Consider the following 12,589-nt stretch of genomic DNA (forward strand, 5'->3'; position numbering starts at 1 on the left):
TCTGATGCTGCAGCAGAATCCGAGTCAAACTACAAGTCCAAAGGTGTTACATCACCTCCACTTGGGCCCATTGGCCTTGTACGACCTAGATTTAGTTTTAGGCTGCCTTGGGACGTCCTCCCACCTCCTTGGCCGCCACCCCTTGCTCCTATATAAGTAGATCCATCTAGTAGCTTTTCCTTGGGATTTGTTTAGTTAAAAGTTAGCCATTGCAACTTCATGTACTTCGTTTGTGTCCAACGACCAGACCAAGACCGCTTCCGGATCCCCACCATTATCAATGGCTCATATATATTTGCAATATTCAGATTGCTTTATCATATTCTTGCTCGTTCTTCGATTGCTTGCAGGAATAGACCTTCGTGGTCAGGCTGACCGTGCTTCCGGCAGCGTCAGTAACCTCAGGAGATTGGTTTAGCGATTGCTAAGGCGCAACGTCGTGCACGTTCGTAGTCGGATCGTCAAAGTCGTCTCCACCAAATCGATAGTTATCATCTCATCGAAAGATCGGGACACCCTCGCCTCTATCAACCAATTAAACATCTCTCAGTTTTACTAATATCAGCATAATATCAGATTTGAATTTGTACAACTAAGCTTGTTTAGCTCGATGGGTGGAGCAGTGCTATTACGACACGAACCACGTAGGCTGATCGTGGTCATCATAAAATGGGGAAATCGTAAGCATGATGAGTATAGTGTTGATCGTGGCAGTGGGATGGCAGATCTAAAGCTGCAAACCGCGCAAAGGGTAGTTAGCAACCGATATTTGCTTTGAAATAACAACTACGATTTGTTATGGACAAGAAAGTACGGTCAACAAGTGACAAAGAAATGCAATTCTGCTGTCTCTCTATATGTCGCGACATGCATTTGGAAACTCAAGTGGGACCTTTATCTAACCAATTAAATGTGTCTGTTAACTAATATCAGTATCATATCACAATCATATTTGAATAACTAAGCTTTGGAATTTTGAGTGTTGTGTTGTTTAGCTTGAAGGGTGGAGTAATGCTAGTATGACAGAAAGCACCCACGCAGATCATAGTAGAGTAGATAAAAGGGGAAAACCCTAAGCATCAAGAGTAAAATCAGGAAAGTGGAACTAGCTGGACCAGTGGGTGGCGCACATGCTTTTCAAAACGAATATAGGAACATTAGGTGACCAATTAAACATTCTCTGTTTTAGTAATATGAGCATCATATCAGATTCATATTTCAACACGTATGCTTTGGAATTATGAGTGGCATGTTGTTTGATGGGTTGAGGTCTTGAGGAGAAGTGCTAGCACGACATGAAGAAGTGAAGCACCTATGATGATGGTAGTGAATATAAAGGGAGAAACCATAAGCTTTACGAGTATAGTGACCGTGACATGGCGGATCTGAAGGTGCAAACCGGACAAAGCTACTTCGCAACCAATGTTTGCATTCAACTAGCCACTACGATTTGGTACGGACAAGAAAAGTACAGTAAACAATTTAAGATCTATTTTCTGGGTGAGATCAATAACTTAAGCACATATGGAAGAGTACCACCTCTCTTGCGACACCGTGTAGGCCCCTGCTGACATGTTGAGGGTGCTACGGGGGCTATGGCTGTCGGCGGTGGGGAAGAAGACTTTAGATGGCAGACGACCGGGTTGGGGGATAAATCCTATTACCGTGGACGAGGCGGTCGTAGGAGCGGCAACGACAAAGTGGATGACGGCGCCGATGAAGCGAGACGACGCGATGAAAGGATCCTGGTCCGGTGCCGTGGATGAGAGACGTCCATCTCTTGCAGTGGACGACGGGGTAGGGGTAGCGCTCCAGCAAGTTGGAGGATGGGTTGGCGGACGGAGGAGGCTGGCCGCAGTGGGGAGGTTGTCGTGGCACCGACGGTGTATGTATGGGGAAATGGAGGGGGAGGGGGGATCTCAAACTTTGGGAAGCGCTTGTCTGAAATGTGGGAAAGTTACGAACCTATCCCCCATTTAAAATTTCGGACATCACGTCGGTTGGGGATAGGACGGTAATCTCGCATCTCCGAAATATTTGCTGGTAACGATTTCGGGCGAGGAGAGGGTGTTTTGCCGCCCACGGTTGGCGCCCATGGTGTATGAACAGGGCTGGCAGGTAGGGCGGTTGTGTCACGTCTGAGGGAAGTTACACATCTGCTCCTATTTAAAATATTAGCCTACATCGATTTCGGACGAGGAGAGTTTGTTTTGCCGCCCACCATGGATGAATGGGGAAATGGAGAGAGACACATGTCTTTCGGACGAGCTTGAATCAAATGTGTTTTGCAACCCACGTTTGGCGCCACCATGTCTGAATGGGCTCAGAGGCCGTCGTGTCATGTCCGATTGAAGTTAGTAGTCTACCCCTATCGACAGCAGTGTAAATCCGGTCGATAAGGATGTCAAGTGTCAGGGGTAGACATCAATTTCCATCTCGCAAACACTTGCTTTGGGCAGCCCACAAATGATAGTGGTGTTTAGCCGCTTCGTTCAAAACTTGGGAGAATTAGCTTTCACGTTTGCCCTGGGCCCTAGCAACTAAATCCAAATCCAATTTTTATTCGATTACGAATATCCACAGATAATTCTAGGTTTTGTTATTTATTTCTTCAAAACCACAACAAAGATTTATTCCACCTTTATATATGATTATGATTTAGAAATGCCATGATCTTCGAATTCAGTAGGTTGGATACACTTTGAGTCAAACAGTTATTTCATCCAATACAATATGCTCACACCAAAAACAGTTCACCTTATGTCAATCATACAAGTACTGAGGATTACCTCACCTAAAAAATTCGGATCATTACAACACATGGACAACATAGGGGGTCTTACAACATAATCCATTCGGAGACATGACACAACATGCAAGCACAATAATCTAACGACAATTTCAATTGCTATCTAAAGAAGAACTGGGATTACCTTGGGCTTCAAATAGCAGAAGCAGCAGGACCTCCTCCATCTTCAAATGCAACATTCTTACTTCCTCCAATTCTTGGGTTGCTTGCATAATGCGTGCAGCTAATTTCATAATTTCCAGCTTCAAGATTGAGATTACCTCATTCATGGCAGCCACACCATCTCTTTCCGCCTCTAGTAGAGCCTCAAGAACTATAATACTTGTGCTCAGACTGCTCTCCGGTGGTGTTGCCTCTGAACTGCTACCATCTGGTAACATGGATGGCGCACTGCTTCCACAAATAGATTCTGGGGTTGTACATTGTGTCCTAGTGTGAACAGCATCCTGAAAGGTTTCCGCTGGACATAAGTAAGAGATAGTTATCGCATGATCCAGGCAGTAAGCTTACATGGTAAATGACATACGAATTGTTGCCGAGCATGGCAAGCTATATTTAAATGGTTCGAAGCAGCATCAGCCGAAAAGAAATTAAAATGGTAAGATGAAACTAGGGATGTAAGTGGCAAATAAACGACATCCGCCCGTCCCATCTAGTTAGTTTTTGCTAGCTCCCTGGTTCATTTTCCTCAAAAACAAAAACTCTTTTGAACTATCATACCACTAGTGGACTTTAATCGGGATTAACCGGGACCCAGTTGACATCCCTAGTTGAAAGGGAGTGTACCACCACTATATTTAAGTTGCCAAGGCATCTAAGTAGTTGAAATAATCTGAGAAAGCACTTAACAGTGTGGCCTCATATAAACTACAAAGACAATCTTGTGATGAAGTTCAGAGGAAAAGTTAAGGACTCAAATGAACTAGGCATGCATTTATTTACGATAGTACAGCAGGCACTACTGACATATTGGCCAACTCAGGTATAGCATAACAAGTAACAAACAAGCATTCGAATCAAGCAATACAACAAAGCAGACAACTAAACTATTTGTTATTCTGTAGGATTACAGGTTGAGGCACAAGCCAAGAAAGCAGCCACACACATTACATTTCACATGTACTAAAACGCACTAGCTTACCATATGTTGCTGTGAAGCCTCGCTGCTGTTGCAATGTTCTTTGAAGATATCGTCAGCATCCCGTGGTTGCAAATCCCCTTGTTGTAGTTTATTCCGCACCCTCTATTTAGGTAAAATTAATTTTAATCGCATGCACTGGTTCGAATTGATCATCAATGGTTCATCTAAACTAATGAAAGAAGGGTGTGTGCATAGACGACAATATATCTGCTTCCCTCTATTTTTATGCTTGTTCGAGGTGCCAGCCCCAAAAGAACAAATATTTTGCTTGATGGGGTTGGCAGCTCCATAATTAATAGAAGCATCAAATTAGTCATGCAACTTGGGAAGATCAAGAACACCAAAAAAATTAATGAACAGAGGCTCGTAGCAGTGATGTAATAGCTAGCATCAGAAAATGTAGGGTAAAACGAACAAAAACTAGCGGAACCACATGATAGTTTGCTGATGTGTAATTAAGCACAGAGAACATGAAGCAGTCTGATGGAACCAACAGGTGGCACCAAAACAACACCATTATCATAAATATAGCATGCAAGAAGTAAAATAGTAGGCAGTGATATCTAGGAAGTACATTAATACTTAGGACAAAACTAAAGCATATTAACTATATGTGCACTGGTATCTAATTTAGCACATGTAACATGTTCACTGCCAGAAGTATGGCCCTACAGGTGCAAGCAGAATAACGCGTCTCATGAAAAACTGAATGATGCCCTGAAGAAATTCAAAGGTGCGGTGCTTATGCTGAGAAAGTGAACGTAGGCGCCGGCCGTTGGATAATAATACCTGATTCTCGGCGGCGTATGGGTATCGTTGGCATACTTGATAGCTAAAGATCATTGATGGTGCTCGTGTTGCGGTTGAGTTTGGGCCGGCTGTCGCCGTCGCTGAAGCGGCTCCGGTGCTACGGTTGCGGCGCTTGTCGACATACAAGAAAGCTCATATGTGGTAAGTGAACAGTTGCACGATAAAGAGAAAAACCGAAGGAGTACAGATCGAAATAACCTGATGAGGCTGTAGCGTCGGTAAAGCAGGGCCGGTGGAGTTGAATATGGCGTCCGTGGAGCGTGTCCGGTGCAGTGGACGAAGGCTTTGGCGGGCGTGTTGTACAGTGCTTTCAGTGAGGCGGATCTGTTGCGGCGGACGAGGGCTTGTATGAAGGGCCAGCGAAGGGACGTACGAGGGAGTCAGTGAAGGGCCTACACTGTGGCGGACGAGGGCGCCGGTTAAGTAGATCCAGTGTGGTGGACCATGATGGCAGTCAAGGAGATCTGGAGCGGTGTACAAGCCAGTCGCTGAAGCGGCTCCGGTGAAGTGGTGAGTTGGTAGTTGGGGGTTCCAAGGTGCGGAAGGTAGATCCGTCGGTGATAGAGGCAAAGGTGTCCCGTCTTTCGATGAGATGGTGGATTTCGCTTTGGTGGAAGTCGACTTTGACGATCCGACTACGAACGTGTGAGGACGTCGCGCCTTAGCAATCGCTAAACCAACTCCGAGAGGTTATTGACCACGCCGGAGCACGATCAACCTGACCACGAGGGTCTGTTTCCTGCGAGCAAACGAAGAACAAGCAAGAAACTAAGATTGCAATCTGGATATTGCGAATATAAGATGAAAGCTTTATTGATCAAGGTGGGGTTCTGTGACGCCTTTGTCTGGTCGTTGAACACAAACGAAGTACGCGAAGTTGCAGCTATGGCGAACTTTTAATCTAAACAAAACCCAAAGTCTAAACGATGCCCTAAGGGCTGTATATATGGAGGAAGAGGGGGGAATTTCGTGGCCCTTGGTGGAGGGGTCCGAAATCAACCCTATCTCTTGTTTCCCCACACATACGGACTCTAAAAATGGCCTATACTTATGTATTTCGAAATTACATGGGCCTGGCCCAATAATAAGGTGACGCAGCACCTAAAATAGCCTCGGGACGAAATTTAGGAAGTGGCATCTTGTATATTTCGTCCAAGGCTTCATGCACCCATTATGGTGGCTTCAAAGTCCTGAAATCATCACTTGTAACTCCGTTCTTGTTCCCCTTGCGCATGCCATCATCTCCATGCTTGTTCTTGCTCCAATGTTCATCCTTCTCCAAGCTAGGCCCTTCATTTGTAAGCAAAACAAATGTATCCAATTTAGGCAGCATCATATTCTCATGAACATTAGAATCATTACCAAGAAACGAAAGTACCTGGTAATTTAGTTGGCGTGCACGAGCTCTAGTAATTGGTCCAGTATGTATAGCAGCAGGGGCTGTGGGTGTAACAATTGTATTGATGTCCTCATCATCCGCCCCTTCTTGAAATGAAGTCGTCCTCGACGGAAGTTCATCTTCCTCACCCAAATAAGGCTTCAAATCTGCAATGTTAAAAGTGGGACTAACCCCAAAATCTGCAGGCAGCTCAAGTTTATATGCATTATCATTTATTTTCTCTAACACCTTAAAGGGACCATCAGCACGTGGCATTAGCTTTGATTTGCGCAAATCAGGAAATCTATCCTTACGCAAATGTAACCAAACAAGATCTCCAGGTGCAAACACAACATGTTTTCTACCCTTATCTCCAGCAAGTTTATATTTAGCATTCATACGCTCAATGTTTTCCTTAGTTAACTCATGCATTTTTAAAATCAATTCAGCACGTTGTTTAGCATCAAAATTAACCTTCTCCGAAGATGGAAGAGGCAACAAATCAATAGGTGCACGAGGTAGGAAACCATACACAACTTCAAAAGGGCACATCTTAGTAGTAGAATGCAATGAACGATTATAAGCAAATTCAATATGAGGCAAGCATTCCTCCCACATTTTCTTATTATTCTTCAAAACAGCCCTAAGCATAGTAGACAACGTTCTATTGACTACTTCAGTTTGTCCATCAGTTTGGGGGTGACAAGTAGTACTAAAAAGCTGTTTAGTCCCCAACTTAGCCCATAAACATCTCCAAAAGTGGCTAAGAAATTTAGTATCACGATCTGAAACAATAGTATTTGGCACACCATGCAAGCGAATAATTTCACGAAAGAACAAATCAGCAACATTAACAGCATCATCGCTTTTATGACATGGTATAAAGTGTGCCATTTTCGAGAATCTATCCACGACAACAAATATGCTATCCCTCCCCTTCTTTGTTCGAGGTAAACCTAAAACAAAGTCCATAGATATATCCTCCCAAGGAGCACTAGGTACAGGCAAAGGCATATATAAACCATGAGGATTGAGTCGTGACTTAGCTTTTTGACATGTAGTGCATCGAGCAATAAAACGCTCAACATCCCGTCTCATCTTTGGCCAAAAGAAATGTGTAGCAAGTACGTCCTCCGTCTTCTTCACGCCAAAGTGTCCCATTAATCCTCCTCCATGCGCCTCCTGCAACAACAAAAGACGAACGGAGCTAGCTGGAATGCATAGCTTGTTAGCACGAAACACAAATCCATCGTTAACGACAAACTTGTTCCACATTCTTCCTTCTTTACAATTCTGCATTACATCTTTAAAATCAGCATCATGCACATATTGATCTTTGATGGTCTCCAAACCAAATATTTTGAAGTCAAGTTGTGAAAGCATAGTATAGCGACGAGACAATGCATCAGCGATAACATTTTCTTTTCCCTTCTTGTGTTTAATGACATAAGGGAAAGTCTCAATGAATTCAACCCATTTAGCATGTCTACGATTCAGTTTAGCTTGACTTTTAATATGTTTCAAAGATTCATGATCAGAATGTATAACAAATTCTTTGGGCCATAAATAATGTTGCCATGTTTCTAAAGTCCGAACATGAGCATATAATTCTTTATCATAAGTAGAATAATTCAGACTAGGCCCACTCAATTTTTCAGAAAAGTATGCAACAGGTTTGCCATCTTGTAATAACACACCTCCTAATCCAATTCCACTAGCATCACATTCAAGCTCAAAAGTCTTATTAAAATCAGGAAGTTGGAGTAAAGGAGCATGTGTCAACTTATCTTTCAATACCGTGAAGGCTTCTTCCTGTGCGGTACCCCAAACAAAAGGCACATCCTTCTTTGTAAGCTCGTTGAGAGGTGCAGCAATGGTGCTGAAATCTCTCACAAAACGCCTATAGAATCCAGCGAGGCCAAGAAAACTCCTCACTTGTGTGACCGTTTTGGGCTGCGGCCAACTCTCAATAGCTTCAATCTTGGCTTTGTCAACTTCAATTCCCTGTGGAGTAACAACATAGCCAAGAAAAGATACTCGGTCGGTGCAAAAGGTGCACGTCCCAAGGTTACCAAACAAACGTGCATCACGTAGAGCAATAAAAACAGCACGTAAATGTTCCAAATGTTCTTCCAAAGATCTGCTATAAATCAGTATATCATCAAAATAGACTACCACAAATCGTCCAATGAAAGCACGTAAAACTTCGTTCATTAGTCTCATGAAAGTACTAGGCGCATTAGTTAACCCAAAAGGCATGACTAACCACTCATATAATCCAAACTTAGTTTTAAATGCTGTTTTCCATTCATCTCCCAATTTCATACGAATTTGATGGTATCCACTATGCAAATCAACTTTGGAGAATATTGTAGAGCCACTCAATTCATCAAGCATATCATCTAGCCTAGGAATAGGATGACGATAACGAATAGTAATATTATTAATGCCTCTACAATCAACACACATACGTGATGTACCGTCCTTTTTCGGCACTTGAATAATAGGAACAGCACAAGGACTAAGGGATTCACGTATATAACCTTTGTCGAGAAGCTCTTGTACTTGACGCATAATCTCCTTCGTCTCCTCTGGATTGGTACGGTATGGTGCACGGTTTGGCAGTGAAGCACCGGGAATTAAGTCAATCTGATGCTCAATCCCTCGAATAGGCGGTAATCCCGGTGGCACGTCTTGTGGAAAGACGTCAGCGAACTCCTGCAAAATGTTAGTGACAGCAGGAGGCAAAGAGGAAGGCACGTCCTCGAATGAAAATAATGCCTCTTTGCACACAAAAGCATAGCAAACAGATTTGCTGAAATCTAGCTCATCAATATCAGATTTGGTGGCAAATAAACATGCACTTTTCAATTTAATTTCAGAAGCAACACTAGATGGTTTATTATTAATCTTCATTTGTTGCTCAAATTCTTTTGCCACAATCTGATTTTCACTCTTATTCGTCTCCTGTTTTGCTTTATTAGCTCTATTAATATCATCTTTCAAAATGGAATCAGGAGTCATAGGAAGCAAAGTAATATTTTTACCCTTATGAACAAGAGTATAGTGATTGTTTCTACCATGGTGTACAGAATTTTTATCAAATTGCCATGGTCTACCAAGTAATAAGGAACATGCTTGCATAGGTACCACATCACAATCAACATAATCAGCATATGTAGAGATACTAAAATGCACACGAACAGTACGTGTTACCTTAACCTTGCCGCTGTTGTTGAACCATTGGATGTAGTAAGGATGTGGATGTGGTCTTGTGGTGAGAGAAAGCTTCTCCACCATCTCCATGCTAGCCAAGTTGTTGCAGCTCCCTCCGTCTATGATGACGCGCACAGAACGTTCTTCACAACTCCCTTGGTATGGAACAAATTGTGCCTCTGATTTTGCTCAGCTTGTGTGACCTGCACACTCAAAACACGTTGAGCAACTAAACATTCATACCTGTCAGCGTCTTCAGGAGCCATGTATTGCGTCTCATGATCAGAATCATCTCCACCATGTTCTTCACGTGTAATAAGAGCCAAAGTCTCCTCATCATAGTCACTAGCAGACTCATATCCACCATCCGCGGTAGCAATCATCACACGCGGAGATTTGCATTCTCTCGCATAATGACCTCCTCCCTTACAACGACGACAAATAATATCACTTGTGTGCCCTGTTGATGCCATGGAAGAAGAAGAACGCTGTGCAGGCCCCGCAGGTGCGCTCTTGGCAGATAATGGTGGTTGTTCCTGTTTTCTTGTATCACGGCTGGAGGTGGCACCGGATTGAGGTGCTGGTGCAGTTGAAGTAGAAGATGCACGCGGTGTCCATGATGAAGGTCGGCCTGCAGAAAAGTTAGATCGCGCCAATGCTTGTCGATCCTGCACTTCACGTTCAGCTTTACAAGCAAGATGGAATAAACGAGTGATATTAGTATACTCCTTATAGTCTAGAATGGTCTGAATCTCTCTATTTAATCCACCCAGAAAACGTGCAAGCATAGCTTCATTCTCCTCAACAATACCACATCTAATCATGCCAGTTTGTAATTCCTGATAATATTCTTCTACATAATTTTTCCCTTGTCTTAACGCTGCAATTTTTGAAGCAATTCACGTTGATAATATGGTGGAACCCAACGCGTATGCATAGCAGTTTTCAAAGCAGCCCAAGTAGTTGGAATAGGATATAATCTACAATGTTCAGACCACCATACACATGCAAAACTAGTGAAAGCACAAATAGCAGCAGCAACCCGTCTCTCCTCGGGATATTGTAAACATGTAAAACGTTGTTCAGTTTCTAACTCCCAAGTAAGATATATATCAGGAACATATCTACCCTCAAATGGTGGAATATTCAATTTCAGTTTAGGAATATGCACATCATCTCGTACCTGAGGTGGTGGTGCAGGCCTACCATTACGAATATATACCTGAGGTCGACCTTCTGGTGGTGGTGCTGGTGGGTGCACGTAGTTCTGATTTTGATCAACCTCATCCTCATAATCGCCCGCATACTCATCATCCTCCTGGGTACCAGCAGCAGCAGTAGCAGGAGCCAAAGAAGCATCAATAACAGGAACAGCAGCACCAGAAGTTTGGCCATCCTCAATAGGAACACGCTTCGCTCGTCCATACTGATTCGGAAGGATGCGTTGTTGTTGGTGTTGCAGAGGTGCGATAGGTGCAGCCGCCGGTGGTGGTGGTAAACGCGCGAGCAATTCATTAAACTTGCTATCAAGCTTTGTTTCGAACGTCTTCTCCATGCCATCTATCTTCTCCATGGCCTCGTCAAATCTGTTTAGCACATCTTGCACCTGTCCACTCATCATTTGCTGAAATTTATCATGTAGCTGTTTGTTCGTCAGGTTCTCCCATCAGTCTCATCGGCTTGTGATCCTACCATGGTTAGCAGCAAATAGAAACACACAAGAATATGATCCTACAGACTACTAAGAAGTGGTGGTGGTGTATCACAAACCCGTCAAGCAAAACTCAAATTCTTACCAGTTCTTACCCACCAGCAGGCGGTGATCGGCAACCGTTGTAGTCAAAACTCTCAAAGCTTGGATAGAGCGATTACCAGGGAGAGTCAAACGCACGACGTAGATGTATGTGGAGCTGGGAAGGCTTATAATATGGTAGCAAAAAGGGTCAGCAATAATCAATTCAGAGATGCAAAGTTGAATAAACGCTCAACGACGGTACTGTGCTGGTCCTAGGCTAGACCGTGCTAGAGACGCGAGCCTAGAACACTAACAAAATCACGGCGCTGCACGTAAACAAGGAACAAGCACACTCTGGAATATTTTTTTCGCTCTTTTTTTTGTGCTCTTTTTTTTGCGCTGCTTTTTTTTGCGAAAAATCACTATAATGGCGAGTGTCTCAAAACTCTTCCTAGGTCAAACTGACAGGATGGGCACGAAATATTTTCGACCAATTTTTTTTTTTTCGTTTTTTCGACTGCCCGGACCCAAAAACTGGAAACAGGTAAAAAAAACTTCCTATAATGGCACCTGTCTCAAAACACTCAGAAACACCTAAAAATAGGATAGCCAGATTTTTTTTCGAAAAATGCGTTTTCGAAAATTTTTGGGCCTAAACGGAGGGTGGTTTTCGGACTCTTTTTTTTCCCCGAAACCTACTCCGGCAAGGAAACACGAATCGGAATCTAGATGGATCTCAAAAACACACCTAATATGCAAGGAACTCGGATTGGTGGTGGATATATGGTGGTGGTATATGGCAGCGGTGGTGGTATATGGCAGCGGTGGTAATATATGGATATGGATCGGTGGTGGTATATGGATACGGATTGGTGGTGGTATATGGATACGGATTCGGAGCGGTGGTGGTAGGTGACAGGGGCGATGATGATGGTGCGGTGGCGGCGCGACAACTTATGACCAGAACTCGAAACTCTAAAAGACTAACGCTAAGACCAGCCACTAGACACGACGATGCAACCGCAAATTCAACAAAGCAAAACCCTAAAAAGATTATGCAAAGGCTCAGATTGGTTCGGATATGATTAACTAACCCTAATTTTTTTTGGCTTTTTCGTGGACTGTAGGTATGAAGAACAGACTCGATCTAAACTATGAAAAACTATAAAATCTCACCGAGCAACCTGGAAATCTGATACCACTTGATAGAGGCAAAGGTGTCCCGTCTTTCGATGAGATGATGGATATCGCTTTGGTGGCAGTCGACTTTGACGATCCGACTACGAACGTGCGAGGACGTCGCGCCTTAGCAATCGCTAAACCAACTCCGAGAGGTTATTGACCACGCCGGAGCACGATCAACCTGACCACGAGGGTCTGTTTCCTGCGAGCAAACGAAGAACAAGCAAGAAACTGAGATTGCAATCTGGATATTGCGAATATAAGATGAAAGCTTTATTGATCAAGGTGGGGTTCTGTGACGCCTTTGTCTGGTCGTTG

The sequence above is a fragment of the Triticum dicoccoides genome, chromosome 2A, assembly GCF_002162155.2.
Source record: "Triticum dicoccoides isolate Atlit2015 ecotype Zavitan chromosome 2A, WEW_v2.0, whole genome shotgun sequence".
Lineage (NCBI taxonomy): Eukaryota > Viridiplantae > Streptophyta > Magnoliopsida > Poales > Poaceae > Triticum > Triticum dicoccoides.